Genomic DNA, 15,503 nt, shown 5'->3' with positions numbered 1-15,503 from the left:
TGTAAAAGCATCCACAGTGAACACAAAAAGCCCACCTCCAGTTATGATCGTTGAGTCTGGATGACTCAGTCAGACTGGCTAATGAAGCAGAGTTACGCATTTTAATATCTGGCAGTTTCTCCGCAGTTTTGGCTGGCGTTGGGCTGGTCTCATTCCTTCTGCGATGAAACAAACAAAGAGATAACAGTCGATACTCCCCGCTAAATCTCTAAATTCAATTGCACCATAACCAAAGTAATTCATTTTAATTCAAAAATGTTTCAGTGAAAGACATTCCAGCAAGCTCACCACCACCTGTCTCAGTTTAATGGGAAATGGGATCAATTCTGTAGCGCCTACTGTCCCAGTGGAAAAGGCCACTGGTTTAAGCCCTTGAACAGGCTATCAACTGATCTGAGTTTTCAATCTTGTTCTTTGACAGATTGCAACATGTTTTGCACAAGGGGGCATGCAGACAGGACAGACTTCAATTATATTCAACACAAGAAAAGGCAATTCCATTTAAATGAGGCAGATTAATTGAGATCAGGCCTCAGGTGAGGATACAAAACAGTCATGTTTGGAATTTCCAGAGACCATCAACATTGTCCATTCAACGACTGAAGTTTATCTCAGTATTGCTTTCGCAATCAATCTATTTCAATGCATTATGACACCTCTGGAGCAGGTGGGACAGTTCCAGGCCTTCTGGCTCAAAGTTGGAGACACTACCACAGCATCACAAGAGCACTGTGTTTTAGGCTGAGTAACTGATGGGTTAATTTGCCCAATTATCTTACTAATCCGGATGATACTGTGACCATCCTAATGCTGGGAAATAACCAAGGTATTAATGGGATCAAAGATGTTACAACAGTCTCTCTGACAAGGGACAAAATATCTTCCATCTGTTGTTTTGTTCATCTTTCGATTGTTTGAAGTTTTTAAACCTTCTGGTCTCCCATCATCTTTGCAGTTTTGTACATCTTTTCTTTCAATTTGATGTCACTCATAATTCCCTCAGCTATGCACCGCTGCTCATCGTGCATTTCTTTTACAAGTTAATATATATTGTTGAGAATAATAAAATAACTGAATATATTCTTCTGCTTTAACATTCTAACTATAGTCCCATTCCAGTTTAGCGAACTACTACCTTCTCCCCTTGTGACTGCCTTTAAGTTTAGATACTAGTTGAAGAACCAAATTCCTCACCCTAAAGCTAAATTCTATCATGCTGCATTGCATCTTACCAAAAAGGTCTTTTACTTTGAGCTCATTAATCAATCATATTATCAGGTCTAAAATAGCTGTTCCCTGATTGGTTCCAGAGCATCTGTTCTGTAAAATTGCACAGAGCAGTCTACCTCAAACTGCTTCAGAAGGTAACATAAGCTGAGTGTGCAATACTATTTTAACTAACAGAGAACCCTCTGAATACCAGGATTCTGTTAGATCCCCAAGATTACTCATAGCAAGGAATCCCTACGTTGTGGAAACACACCCTTCAGCCCAACAAATCCACACCAACCCTGCAAAGAGTATCCCAACCAAACCTATTCCTCAATGTTTACCCCTGATTAATGCACTGAAACTATGGCAATTTAGCATGACCAATTCACCTAACCTGCAGTTCTTCGGATTGTGGGTTTGCAGCCCTGGTTCGCAGTTGCTTCGTGAAGTCTGAATGTTGTTGCCTCTATTAGTCCAACAGCACTGTCACTGACACAGGAGCTGTTCCCCCAGATCGGTTTGTGGCAGACAGAGATCCTGCTACAACCTGCGCACATGCCAACCCAGTCATCTCAATCAGAAAGAATTAGTACAGCACAGATTAGAAGACAACTTGGATCACATTGTGCTTTTGAAATCAGAGGCCCCTCTTCAACCCATCACAACTGTGCCACCTTTTTAAAATAGGTATTTGGCTAGATCCCTGCTCTCACAGTAATACAAATAATTTTTTTTTGCAAGTATTCAAATTAATTTTGGAAATTAACAGTGAATCAGCTGCCACCTCCTTTGCAGATCATCTCAGATCTTCTTTGAAACAGGAAAACCCAATGAGGACATTAAGGCATCCAATGTGTAAAAAAATCACATGCTCAGTCACTGTAATATGAAGAGATTTGTTTTACAGAATTCTTAGCAAAAGTTAATTTGAAGCAAAAAGGAGAACTCGAAGAGAAAGGTGAACCACCCGTGGACAACAAAGGCAGTCAAGAGCAGTACCCACAAGGAAAAGAATGACATAGCCGCGGATGACTAAAAAGGGAGAAAACTGATCATGTAATTAAATTGACAAGAAACAAAAATGAATGGCAAGAGTTGTACAGGTATATAAAAATTGAATATCTAAAGTCAGCATCGAACCCTTGGAGGTTCTGAGTGTGGAATTGACAATGGGTACAAGGAAACAGCAGATAATTTAAACCGATATTTTACATTGATCTTCATGAAGGAGGATACCGTTATCATCCTAAAGGTAGCAAATAAGCAAGTTAATCATGGGTAGAAAAATGTTATATCAGTCTTTGTCACAAGGGACAAAGTATTGACCAACTAATAGGACTAAAGGCAGACAGGACCTAATGGCCTGGATCAAACATTTTTAAGGCAACTGACTGCAGAGATATTCATGGCATCGATTGGAATATTCCAGAATCAGGGGATACAGGAAGCATCCAGTGAATTCATGCACCTTTTCAAGAAGGGAAGGGAGACAGAAATCAGGAAACTATAGACTAGTGAGTTTAATATCTGTTTTTGTAATACAGCAGATTCGAATATTAAAGTAATAAATAGCAGGGCATTTAGAAAAGCTTATCATTAAACATGGTAGACTGGGTTTTGTGAAAGAGACACTATGACAAATTTGCGACAGTTCATTGAGGAGATAACAAGCAGGGCTGAGAAAGGGCAATCCAGTGATGTTCTGTATTTGGATTTCAAAAATGCAAATGATAAGGTGCTACAGCAAAGTTAATTGCATAATACAGGAGCTCACTGTGTCAGGGGTAAGGTATTTGCATGGAGTGAGGATTGGTTAACCATACTGGCTGTTGCCTAGACCTCACTTGGAGTACTGTATACAATGTTAGCTCCCATATTTAATAAGGGATAAACCAGTATTGGAGACCATTCAAAAAAAGATTCAGCTCGCTGCTTCGAGGATGTAAAGGTTGACCTATCAAGAATAGCTAAACAAGTTAGGTCATTATTCAATAGAATCTCGACAGATTACATAGAGTGTGGAAACAGGCCCTTTGGCCCAACAAGTCCACAACTATCCGCCAAAGCACAACCCACCCAGACCCATTCCTCTACATTTACCCCTTCACCTAACACTACAGGCAATTTAGCATTGCCAATTCACCGAACCTGCACTTTTTTTTGGATTGTGGGAGGATACTGGAGCACCCGGAGGAACCCCACAGAGACAACGTGCTAACTCCACACAGAGAGTCACCTGAGGCAGGAATTAAACCCAGGTCTCTGGCACTGTGAGACATCAGTGCTAACCACTGTGCCAGCCACATAATATAAGGGGTGATCTTATGGAAACAAGATTCTGAGGAGCTTGACAGGGTAGATGTTGACTAGATCTTCTAGCACCAGTGAAGTCTCAAACCAGGGGACATTACATAAGGGAACATTCGTTTTGTAAAAAAATGTAAAGATTTTTTTTCTCTCAGTGAATGTCTAGAATTTTCCAGCCCAAACAATTGTGAAAGTTAAATGTGGTAGGGGAATGGATCTGGTTGCGTTACTCTTCAGAGGGTCAGTGTGGCTTGTTGGGCCGAAGGGCCTGTTTCCACACAGTAGGGAATTTATGATTCTATCTCAAATTATTCTAAAAGAGGGCAGATAGATTTTTGAAATATTGAGCAGTTGAGGGCTATGCGGATCAAGCATAAAAGAGGTGTTGAGGTCTGAGTTGGCCCAGCCATAATCTGACAGAATGGGGGAACAAGCTGAAGGGAATGAATGCCCTACTCCTGCTCCAATTCCTTGAGGCTCCGTTTCATGTTGTTTTGTTTCCAAAGAAGAGCGCGATACAATCAGCTGAAGATCTCAGATGTTGTGAAAATGGGGTGTTTATGTACTGGTTCAGATGGCATTGATTCATCAATCACAGCTGTACAGTCATGAGTAGGAAGGCAATTCCCTCCATGAATAAAGGAAATCTACTGCAGAGCTCACACAAAGGGATCCTTCCCCTCACTGAACTCTCCCATCACATGACCCAACATATCGGCAAAAGCAGGACGCACTGCGCATGCTCTAGCCAACAAAGGGACCCCGGGTGATTGATGTCAGCACCGGACCAATGAAAGGACGGTGGGCGGAGCTGGAGGACCTAGCGGGCGGTTGGTCCTCCAACCAATCAAAGTGAACGAGGGGCAGAACTAGACTAAACACGTGTCCGCCATCTTTGTAGGGGGCAAGGTGCAGCCAGGCGCATGTGTAGCCTTTCTCTGGTATAGAGTCATTGGGTAGGATTTGCACAGAGCACATTCAAACTCAGAGAAATGGATATTTATTTCTGGATTTGTTTCGTCATTCATTTCAATGACTTGCTGTCGTAACTGAGTTTGCAGGTCATTCAAAATTGGAGGTATTGTGCATAGTGAAGAAGGTTACCTCAGGTTACAGTGAGATATTGATCAGATACGGATTAATTTAGATAAATATGAGGTGTTGCATTTTGGAAAAGCAAGTCAGGGCAGGACTTATACACCAGGGGAAAGTGAAGACTGCAGATGCTGGAGATCAGAGCTGATAAATGTGTTGCTGGAAAATCACAGCAGGTCAAGCAGCATCCAAAGATCAAGAGAATCGACATTTCGGGCATGAGCCCTTCTTCAGGATTCCTGAAGAAGGGCTCATGTCCGAAATGTCGATTCTCCTGATCTTTGGATGCTGCCTGACCTGCTGTGCTTTTCCAGAAACACGTTTTTTAGCCCAGGACTTATACACTGAATGGCAAGGCCCTGGAAACGTTTGCAGAACAAAGAGACCTTGGACTGCAGATTCATAGTCCTTGCAAGTCAAGTTGCAGGTAGATAGGATGATGAAGAAGGTGTTCAGTATATTTTCCTTTATTGGCTAGAGCATTGAATATAGGATGTGGGAGGTCATGTTGCTGTACAGGACATTCGTTAGGCCACTTTTGGAATATTGTGTGCAGTTCTGGCCTGCCTCCTATCAGAAGGGTGCTGTGAAACTTGAAAGGTTTCATAAAAGACTTACAAGGATGTTGTTAGGGTTGGAGGATTTGAGCTACAGGATGAGGCATAAAAGGCTGGGGCTGTTTTCCCTGGAGTGCCATAGGCTGAGCGGTGATGTTATGGAGGTTTATACAATCATGAGGAGCATGAACAGGGTAAATGAACAAGGTGTTTTCCCTGGAGTAGTGGTGTCCAAAAGTAGAGGACATTGCTTTAGGGTGAACGGGGCAAAAATTCAAAGGGGCCTAAAGGAAAACGCTTTCATGCAGTGGGTGGAATGAGCTGCCAGAGAAAGTGGTGGAGGCTAGTACAATTAAAACATGTTAAAGGCATCTAAATAGACACATGATATGATTAGGAAGCGTTTACAGGGATATGGGGCAAGTGTTGGCAAATGGGAATAGATTAGGTACGGATATCTGGTTGGCATGGATGAGTTAAACCGAAGGGTCTGTGTCGGTGCTATACATCTCTATGACTGTGGGATCATAACAGCTTATACAACTCTGCTTCATCCCTGGGCTCCCTTATGAGCACTTTGTTCGATTCTGAGCAAGCTAGATATTGACAATGGGTGTATTTTTGATCTGTTTAGTATTTTACGATTACTTTTACAGGCATTTTTGTAAGTTAATTTTTCACTGCCGCCCAGCCCCGACCATGTGCTCTTTATTAATTTTTTTCTGAAAAATCTTGAACAGTCAAGAATTATTTTTCCAATAAGCAAGTGTATTTTCCTTCCATTTCTGACTATCAAATTCTGCACCATTTTCATTCCCTGTAATCCATTTTGCACTCCCTGAAACATCAACTGTGTTTCTCCTTCCACAGAAACCAGTGATTAATGCCAAAGCCCTGTTGCCTGTGGAGAGGGTGATGTTTGACTTTCTTGTACAGCTGCAGTTTGTGTGGTGAAGGTGCTCCCACAATGTGATTAGGTAAGAGACATTACAGAGTATTCATTACAGCAATAGTGATGATTTGAAGGTAATGTCCAAATCAAGAACAGTTTGTAGTTTTATCATCATGCTTATAATTTCACCAAAATATTATTGGGAACTTTAGACATAAGGTCAGAGACTGATGATATTAGGTCAGGTGACCAAAAGCATTGCCAAATCAGCAGGCTTTGAGGAATGTCTTAAAGGGGGAAAGCAGACCTGTGAGGTTTTGGCTGCGAATTTCAGAAAATGTTGCTTTGACAACTGTAAAAGCAGCCACGCAGGTGAAGTAATGAATTAACAGATCATTGGGAGTCTCGAACAGAATGGGTTGTCGAGGTCTTCAAGGATGTGTGATGCAGCGAGCTAGGGATGATCACAACCAGGAATTAAAACAAGGGTGAGAATTTTAAATTGATGGATGTGGGCCGGATGCTGGCAGGTGAGAGGAGATTGGATTGGAATATCTGGTCAGCATGAATGGGTTGGATTGAAGGGTCTGTTTCCATGCTGTACATCTCTGTGGCTTTATGTTGTTGATTATGAATAGGAGCCTTTTGATGCATCAACAAGTTTTGGTATGAGGGAGCACTTGGGCAGCAGAGATTTAGTTTTTCTTAAGATTACAGGGAGATTGAATGTGGGAAGCTGGCCAGGAGTGTGTTTGGATACTGAAGTCTGGAGATAACAAAAGGTGGATGAGAGTATATGAGCTGAGACAAGGGTAGAATCAGCTAGAAATAGTGATCTTGGAGTGGGACTAGTCTGTCACCCTCACCTCGCCTCTGGGATTCAGTTAGTTGTCAGGTTGTGAATCAGGACGGTAACACAATCGGGAGCTGAGTGGCCCTGGTGGAGCCAAACATGAGTGTCACTCAGCTGGCTGTTGCTAAGCAGCTGCTGCTTGGTAGCCCTGTTGATGACATCTTCCATCACTTTACAGCTGATCGAGTGTGGACTGATAGATGGAAATTGGCTGGTTTGGATTTCCCTGTGTTTTTGTGTTGAACATTCCTGGGCAATGTTTCACATTATGGGTAGATGCCAGTGCAGGAGCGGTTCTTGGCTTGGTGGGTGGCAAGTTTTGGAGCACAAACCATCAGTATTATTTCCAGAATATTGGTAGGGCCCGTAGCCTTTGCACTACTTAACCATTTCTTGATGTTATTCAAACTGAATCAAACTGGCTTAAAATTCACATCTGTGATGTTAGAAACCACTGGTTAAGATGGATCATCCCACTTTGCACTTCTGGCTGAAGATTGCTGCAAATGCTATCATCTTATCTGGTGCATGGGTGTGTGAGACCCCTCCATCAGTAAGGGTGGGGATATCTGTGATGCTTCCTCCAGTGAGTTGTTTAATTGTCCATCACCGTTCACAAATGGGTGTGGCAGAACTGCAGAGCTCCGATCTGATCTATTGGTTGTGGGATCATTTAGCTCTGTTGCTTGCTGCTGATGCTGTTTGACATGAAATAGCTTCAGGAAATGGTTTAAGTAGAATCCAAAGAGATTAAACAAATATATCACAGACAAAAGATGAACTGGACCATAGAATAGGACCCCTTAAAGATTAACGAGGCTGTCTATGGAACCACCGGGGTGTGGGGAAGATATGCGAATATTTCACGTCCTTTTTACTGGAGAAAGATATGGAAGCTCGAGAGGTTGTAGAAATAAACAGAGAGAACTTGAAAAGTATCCATGTTAGAGTGGAGGTGTTACTGGATGTCTTGAATCGCATCAAGATGGATAAAGCCCTGGGACCTGATCAGATGTATCCCGGAACTGTCTGGAAATCTAGGGAAGTGATTGTTGTGCCTCTTCTGAGGTGTTTGTATCATTGATAGTGACAGGTGAGGTGTCATTATTTTAAAAGGTGGTAAGGAGAGGCCATGGAACAAGAAAACAGTGAGCCTGAAGTCAGTGGCAGGCAAGTTGTTGGAAGGGATTCTGAGGGACAGGATATCCATTTATTTGGAAAAGTAAGGAAAAATCATTGACTGTTGTCAGTGTGGAGCTGAAAATGTGTTGCTGGAAAAGCGAAGCAGGTCAGCCAGCATCCAAAGAACAGGAGAATCGACGTTTCGGGCATCAGCCCTTCTCAAAACGTCAATTCTCCTGTTCCTTGGATGCTGCCTGACCTGCTTCACTTTTCCAGCAACACATTTTCAGCTCTGATCTCCAGCATCTGCAGTCCTCCTTTCTCCTGTTGTCAATGTGGCTTTGTACGTGCACAATCGTGTCTCACTAACTTGACTGAATGTTTTGAAGTGACAAAGAAAATTGATTAAACCAGGCTGTGAACGTTGTTTATATGGACATTCAACAAGGTTCCACAAATCAGATTGGTTAGCAAGGTTACATAACATGGAATGAAGGGAGAACAAGCCATTTGGGTACGAAACTGGCTTGATGGTAGGAGACAGAGGGTGATGATGGAGATTTGCTTTGTGAACTGGAGGACTGTGAGCAGCAGTGTGCTACAAGGATCGATATTGGATCCTTAAATAAATGACTTGGATGTAAATATGAAGTATGGTTAGTAGCTTTACACAAGACACCAAAATTGGAGGTGTAGTGGACAGCGAAGAAGGTTAGTTCAGAATACAACAGGATCTTGATCAGATGGGCCAGTGGAGCAAGGAATGGCAGATAGAGTTCAATTTAGATAAATGTTAGATGTTGGATTTTGGAAAGGCAAATCAGGGCAGGACTTATACACTTACTGGTAACGCCCTGGAGAGTCTTGCTGAACAAAGAGACCTTGGAGTGCAGGTTCATAGTTCCTTGAAAGTAGAGTCACAGATAGGCAAGGGAGTGAATGCAGCGTTTGTTATGGTCTCTGTCATGTTGTCGTTGTACAGGACACTGATTAAGGCTCTTCTGGAATTCTGTTTTCAGTTCCAATCTCCCTGTTCCAGGAATGATGTTGTGAAACTTGAAACTTTTCAGGAAATGTTTGCAAGGACTTTGCCAGAGTTGGACAGTTTAAGGGCAGTGCATGTTTGGAGTGAGCTGCCAAGGCAAGGGGTGGAGGCTAGTACAATTACAACATTTAAAAGACATTGATTAAGCCACTTCTCGTATTCTATTTTCAGTTTGAATTTCCCTGTTCTGGGAAGGATGTTGTGAAACGTGAAAAGGTTCGGATAAGATTTAGAAAAACGTTGCCAGGTTTGGAGGACTTGAGCTACAGGGAGAGGCTGAATAGGCTGGGGTTAATTTCCCTGGAGAGTCCAAGACTGAGAGGTGACTTCATGGAGATTTATAAAATCACGAGGGGCATAGATAAGGTGAGCAGCTGGGGTTCTTTTTCCTGAGGTTAGGTGGGTCCAAAACTAGAGCACATGGTAGATAGAGCAACGATTTAAAAGTAATCTAAGGGCAACGTTTTCAAGCTGAGTGTGGTGTGTGTATGGAATGAGCTGCCAGATGAAGTAGTGGAGGCTGAAAAATCACAACATTTAAAAGGCATCCGATTGGGTACGTGAACAGGAAGGGTTTTGATGGATAGCTGGCAAATGGGACTCCAGTAGTTTAGGATTCCTCGTTGGCATGGATGAATTGGATCGAAGATCTGTTTCTGTGCTGTACATGTCTATGACGTTAATAAACTAAGATGCGTTCCTGTTTTGTGGAAAGCAAGCTGCAGCACAGATAATTGTCCTTGGAGCTGAGAAGGTGCAGCAGTGATTTTGACCAGGTGCAGATTTGGTTCCAAGGTCTTGAATTTGTCTAGAGAGAGGAATTGTTAACACTGTCATAATGTTTAGTAACTACTGTCAAGTAATTGGCAAATAATACAAAGTGAAAATATGAACATTATTGTATTCAGTAAGTTCTGAGCATTTGGAACAGTCTGAACGACACAGATTCAGCAGGTATTCTGAAACAGAATTGGAATTTTAATTTTTAAGGAAAGATTTGGGGGACTGTGGGCAAATAGGAGGGGAATTGGGACAGATTTGCAGAATCTCCAGAGGGAGAGAGTACAGCCCCAATGGGCTGAATAGCCCCCAGGCACTGTGCTCTGTGATACTGCCCCATTCACTGTGAATGGTGAAGCTCATCCCAGGGCAGAGAGAGGGATTAGCCCTCCACTCTCATCACAATGGGGCCTCGCTGATTGACGGCAGCTCCAGACCAATGGGAGGAGAGGCTGTGTGGTCCTGCAGCCTATGGGAGTGAATGAGGGGTGTGGCCAGCAAGACAACACCTGTCCATGAGCTGTGCAGGTGCAGTGTCACTGTTTGGGGTTGGGAGAGACAGCAGAGACTGGGACAGAGGCTGTGGGACCTGAATTACAAACTCCCGGTAAATTAGAACCAAAAGAACTGCAGAAGATGTAAATCAGAAACAACAACCAGGAGGTTCTGGAAAAGTTCAGCAGGTCTGGCAGTATCTGTGAAGAGAAATCAGAGTTAAAGTTTCAGACCCAGTGTCCCTTCCTCAGAACAGATATTACTGAGAAAAAAAGATCAGTTTATGTGCAGAAGGTAGGGTTTAGGGGACGATGTAAGGAGTAAAGGATAGGTGGGGATAGAGTGAGAAGAAGGGTTGGATAAAGGAGTGGATAACGATCTGGCTGGGGGAGGGCGACTAGCTGTTAATGGAGACTGTTAGTGGCTAACCATAGGTAGTGTGTAATGGCAGGCTGTGAGAACGAGGCCTGGTGTGTGGGTAGGGGGGGGGGGGGCTAGGACATGAGGTTGCTAAACTATGGTTTGCCACTAACTGTCTCCGTTGTAAGCTGTTTCCCACAGACATCACTGTATGATTGGAGCTGCAGAGGACAGAGCTGCAGATGGGCGGCATAGTGGCACAGTGGTTAGCACTGCTGCCTCACAGCGCCAGAGACCCGGGTTGTATTCCCGCCTCAGGCAACTGTCTGTGCGGAGTTTGCGCATTCTCCCCGTATCTGCGTGGGTGTGCTCTGGTTTCCTCCCACATTCCAAAAACGTGCGGGTTAGGTGAATTGGCCATGCTAAATTGCCACAGTGTTAGATGTTGGGGAATGGGTCTGAGTGGGTTGCTCTTTAGGCGGTTTGTCTAAGTAATCTAATCATAAAAAATAAAACCTCTTCAATATCCTTCCTAACACCCTCTGAACTCCTCAAAGATGTATCTTAAAGTTGTTCTCTTTAATCAACGTTTCCAGCATTCGTGAAACACTTTTCGGGATTTGTCAATGTGAAAGGCTCCATACAATGCAGGTAGTTGTTGTTATTGTCTGACATTAGGAGAAACAGGAATGAGCCCTCTCTCTCTTATACCTGATGAACAGCAGCAAAAGCAGGAAGCACTGAGCATGCTCCAGCCCATAATGGGCCTCTGGTGATTGATCTCAGTGCAGGACGAATAAGATGATGGAGACGGGACTGGAAGACCAGGCAGTGCCGGTTGGTCCTCCAACAAATCTGAGTGAATGAGGGGCGTGGCTATACTCAACCACGTGATAAGCTTCACTGGCAGCACAGTGTTGTTGGGACCAAGCCATTGGAAATGTGTGAAGGTGCAGGGCACGGTTATGGAAAGACCTATTGACCAGGAAGAGAAGGAAATTTTAATGGAATGGGCTGAGACGTTTTACAGAACTTAGTGCACATCGGAAAACACAAATTTGAAAATCCCAGGCCCGTGTTTGTAGCAAACCGGAAAATGGTGAAATTGTGAGTGATCACGCCATCCTTCTTGGGGGCAGTGATCCACGGGACACGTGTGTAGTCGTCGACTTTGTAAGGGGCAAGCTGCAGGGGGACGCATGCGCAGCCTTCCCTGGCAGGAAGTGAGAGGGCAGGATTTACGCAGTGTCAGAGTCAGGATGTTTTCAATGTCAAAAAGTGTGATGCTGGAAAAACACAGCAGGTCAGGCAGCAGCCGATCAGTGGGAAGGAAGATGGACATGTAGGACGGGTCAAGAGGGCGGTGCTGAGTTGGAAGGCTGGATCTGGGATAAGGTAGGGGGAGTGGAAATGAGGAAACTGGTGAAATCCACATTGATCCCATCTGGTTGGAGGATCCGAACACAGAAGATGAGGCGTTCTTCGTCCAGGCATCAGATGCCTGGCATTTGGCGGTGGAGGAGGCCCAGGACCTGCATGTTCTTGGTGGAGAAGGAAGGGGAGTTAAAGTCTTTGGACACAGGCTGTTTGGCTTGTTTAGTGTTTTACTGTTACTTTCACAGACCTTTTGTAAGTTAATTTTCCTCTGCTGCCCAACCCCTGACAATGTGCTGCTCTCTAAACGGACTAAATTTTCCACAGTATCTTTGCCAGTGAATAATTCTTTTTTTTTCAACAAAAGAGTGCATTTTCCTTCCATTTCTGACCATCAAATTCTGCAACATTCTTAGTTCCTGTAATGCATTTAGCACTCCCTGAAATATCAACTGTGTTTCTCTGTCCACAGACACCAGTGATTAATGCCAGAGTCCCATTGCCTGTGGAGAGGGTGATGTTTGACTTCCTTGTACAGCTGCAGTTCGTGTGGTGAAGGTGCTCCCACAATGTTCTTGGGTAAGAGATGTTACAGATTATTCACTCAGCGACAGTGAAGAGTTGACAATGTGTGTGCAAATCAGCAATAGTTTGTATTTTTATCATTTTTATAATTTCACAGAAATTGAGAATTTCTGACATAAGGCCACAGATGGGGATATTAGGTCAGGTGATCAAAAATATTGTCAAATAAGCAGGTTTTGAGGAAAGCAAGTCTGAGAGGGTTCGGGTGCGAATTCCAGACTGTGTTCCCATGACCGTGTCGAAACAGCCAGACTGGTGAAGCAATGAATAAATGCATCTTTGGGAGTCTGAAAGAAATTGAGTTGTCGAGGTCTCTCAGGTTGTGTGGTGCAGGGAGACAGGGATGTTCACAGCCAGGAATTACATCAAGGGTGAGAATTATAAATTGTTGCTTGTTAATAGGAGCCTTTTGATGAATCAACAAGTTTTGGTACAAGTGAGCACTTGGGCAGTAGGGTTTTAGATACTCTTGAGATTACATGGAAGTTGAATGTGGGAGGCTGGCCAGGAGTGTGTTTGGATAATGAAGTCTGGAGATAACACAGGGATGGACGAGTATTTCAGTAAATGAGCTGAGACTAGGGTGGAGTTGGGTGATGTCACTGATGTAGAAATAGCAGTTTTGGAGTCTGGTTTCTCCTCATCACTCCCCCTCACCCATTCACAAATATTGTTCGTTGTTCTGTCTGTCTTTTCTGGTTATGACCTTCTCTCCAATTCTGCTAAGAACGTATATTTGACCTCAAGGTTGTTGGAAAATCCTGCTCCATCTTCACTCTCCCTTTCTGAATTCTTCATATGTGGTGTCCATCCAGGATCTATCTTTGTCCCCTCCTGTATCTCGCCTACATACTGCCAGGAGGTGACATCGTATTGGTTTCACATGTACACTGACAATGCCCAGCTCTCTCTCCCTATCATCCCTCTCCATTGCTCCACTGTTACTCATTCATCAAACTGCTTACCACACGCCTACAACTCGATTGGCTGCAATTTCCTCCAATGAAACACTGCAATGGTTAAACCCCTTGCCTTCAGTTGCTATTACAAATTCCTTTCCCTCTCACTGGGAAATGCCTGAGGCAGAACTACACTCTTCACAATATTGCTCTCATATTCTGACCCCAAGATGATCTTCTGATCAGACATTGACACAATTGCAAACACCAGGAATTCCAATCTCTAAAATGTTGTTTTTCTCCACCTCACCCCAGCTCCATTGCTACTGAAACCCCTTACCCATGTCTGTGTTGCATTAAAGTTGACAAATCTAAAACAAAACCCTTGATTTTGCAACTGACCCAGAGTCTGGTTCTAGGTTCCCTCTTGATGGGACACATCCTCTCAGTATTTACCCTGTCATACCCTTTAATAAGCCTATATGTTTCAATAAGGTCCCCTCTCATTCTCCCCCAAATCCAATGAGTCGAGTCCCAATTTCTTCAGCCTTTTCTTAAAAGAGAGTCCCTGCAAACCAGCGATCATCCCAGTCAATCTTCTCTAAATGCTTCCGATGAAGTGATGTATTTCCTTAAATAAAGGACCAAACCTTCTCTCATTACTCCAGATGTGGTCTCACTCGCACTATATAAAGTGGCTCTCAGGAATATACTCGAAACTCTTCTACTGCAAATCCCCTGAAATCAGGAACAATATTCCATTCCCCTTCCTGATGACCTGTTGTAACTGTGTGCTAGCTTTCTGTGTTTCCTGTACAGTTAACCCCTGGTCCCTTTTGTGTTGCAGCTTTCTACAGTTTCCACCATTTAAATAGTCCTCTGTTCTTTTATTACCTCCTCCAAAATAAACAAATTCACATTATCCCAAGTTATGCTCCTTTTACCAACTTGTACACTTTTCCAACGAATCTCTGTCTGTAAACAATTTATAATCCTTTTAGAAGTTTACTGTTCTGCATTTTCCAGGAGATACCCCCCTCATTCTTCTAAATCTTTCCAGGGAGCACCGGCCAGTGGGAAGCATGCTGAGTTGCTGTCTTTTCAGAGAGACTCTTTGGAATGACTGGGAGGATCTTGCTGCCCATTGGTCAGAATGGAGACAACTTGCCCATCAAGCTGCATGAGCCTTTCACCTCCCCGCAACCCCCCCCCCTCCCCATATCTTATTGATGAGGCATAGCGGCAGCACAGAAGGAAGGAAAATGAAGGAAATCCTGCTCTCCACATCTCACTGACTCTTGGAACATTCTGTCCCCTGTGGCAAAGATCTGCCCTGTTCAGTCACATGAAGTCCCAAGTTGGAAACTCATAGAAACCCACATAGATTTCCCCCTGAACTGACTACTGGTCTCCACAAGGGGCAATGTGTACAGTCATCCTGGCCCAGGAGGAGGGGGGGGGTGTGAGTTTCTAACCTGACCTGACAGAGACAGATTTTATAAACTTGTTTTACAGGATACTACAGGTGGATATTCAGATGGGAATCTCAGTAATTGTAACACCAAACTCTGGTTGAATTACTCCATTCATCAGGACCAGGATATTTGCACGGTATGTGAGTATATTCTTCCAGCTCAAATCCATTTTCTGCGTAAAAATTCTACTTTGAAACAAACCACCCTGTCAATAGATCTCCCCGAAATCTTCAATATGTGTCCAGTAATCCTTGTACGATGAGTTGATGACTGTAAGGTTGAACATCCTGATGTATATGTTTTGCAGACACTTGTCTCTCAGCTCCCCTCAATTTCCTTTGCTACAAGGAGAACAATCTCAGTTTTCCCAAACCCCTGATTCCCCAATGTCTGTTTGTTGTCTATAAGGCACACATCAGGATCGTCTTGGAACATTCTACACTTGCCTGCAT

The 15,503-nt window shown here is 43.6% G+C and overlaps 1 long non-coding RNA gene across 1 annotated transcript; it reads left to right on the top strand.

Annotated features, from left to right (window-relative positions):
- Nucleotides 1-6,037: 6,037 nt before the first annotated feature.
- Nucleotides 6,038-15,143, top strand: LOC140458986 (uncharacterized). Its single transcript, XR_011953795.1, has 3 exons — nucleotides 6,038-6,148; nucleotides 12,565-12,671; nucleotides 15,092-15,143. It is a non-coding gene; the product is annotated as an uncharacterized lncRNA (long non-coding RNA).
- Nucleotides 15,144-15,503: the final 360 nt, after the last annotated feature.

This window comes from Chiloscyllium punctatum, chromosome 34, assembly GCF_047496795.1.
Source record: "Chiloscyllium punctatum isolate Juve2018m chromosome 34, sChiPun1.3, whole genome shotgun sequence".
Taxonomy (NCBI): Eukaryota; Metazoa; Chordata; class Chondrichthyes; order Orectolobiformes; family Hemiscylliidae; genus Chiloscyllium; species Chiloscyllium punctatum.
This window is presented reverse-complemented; position numbering and strand designations above follow the sequence as displayed.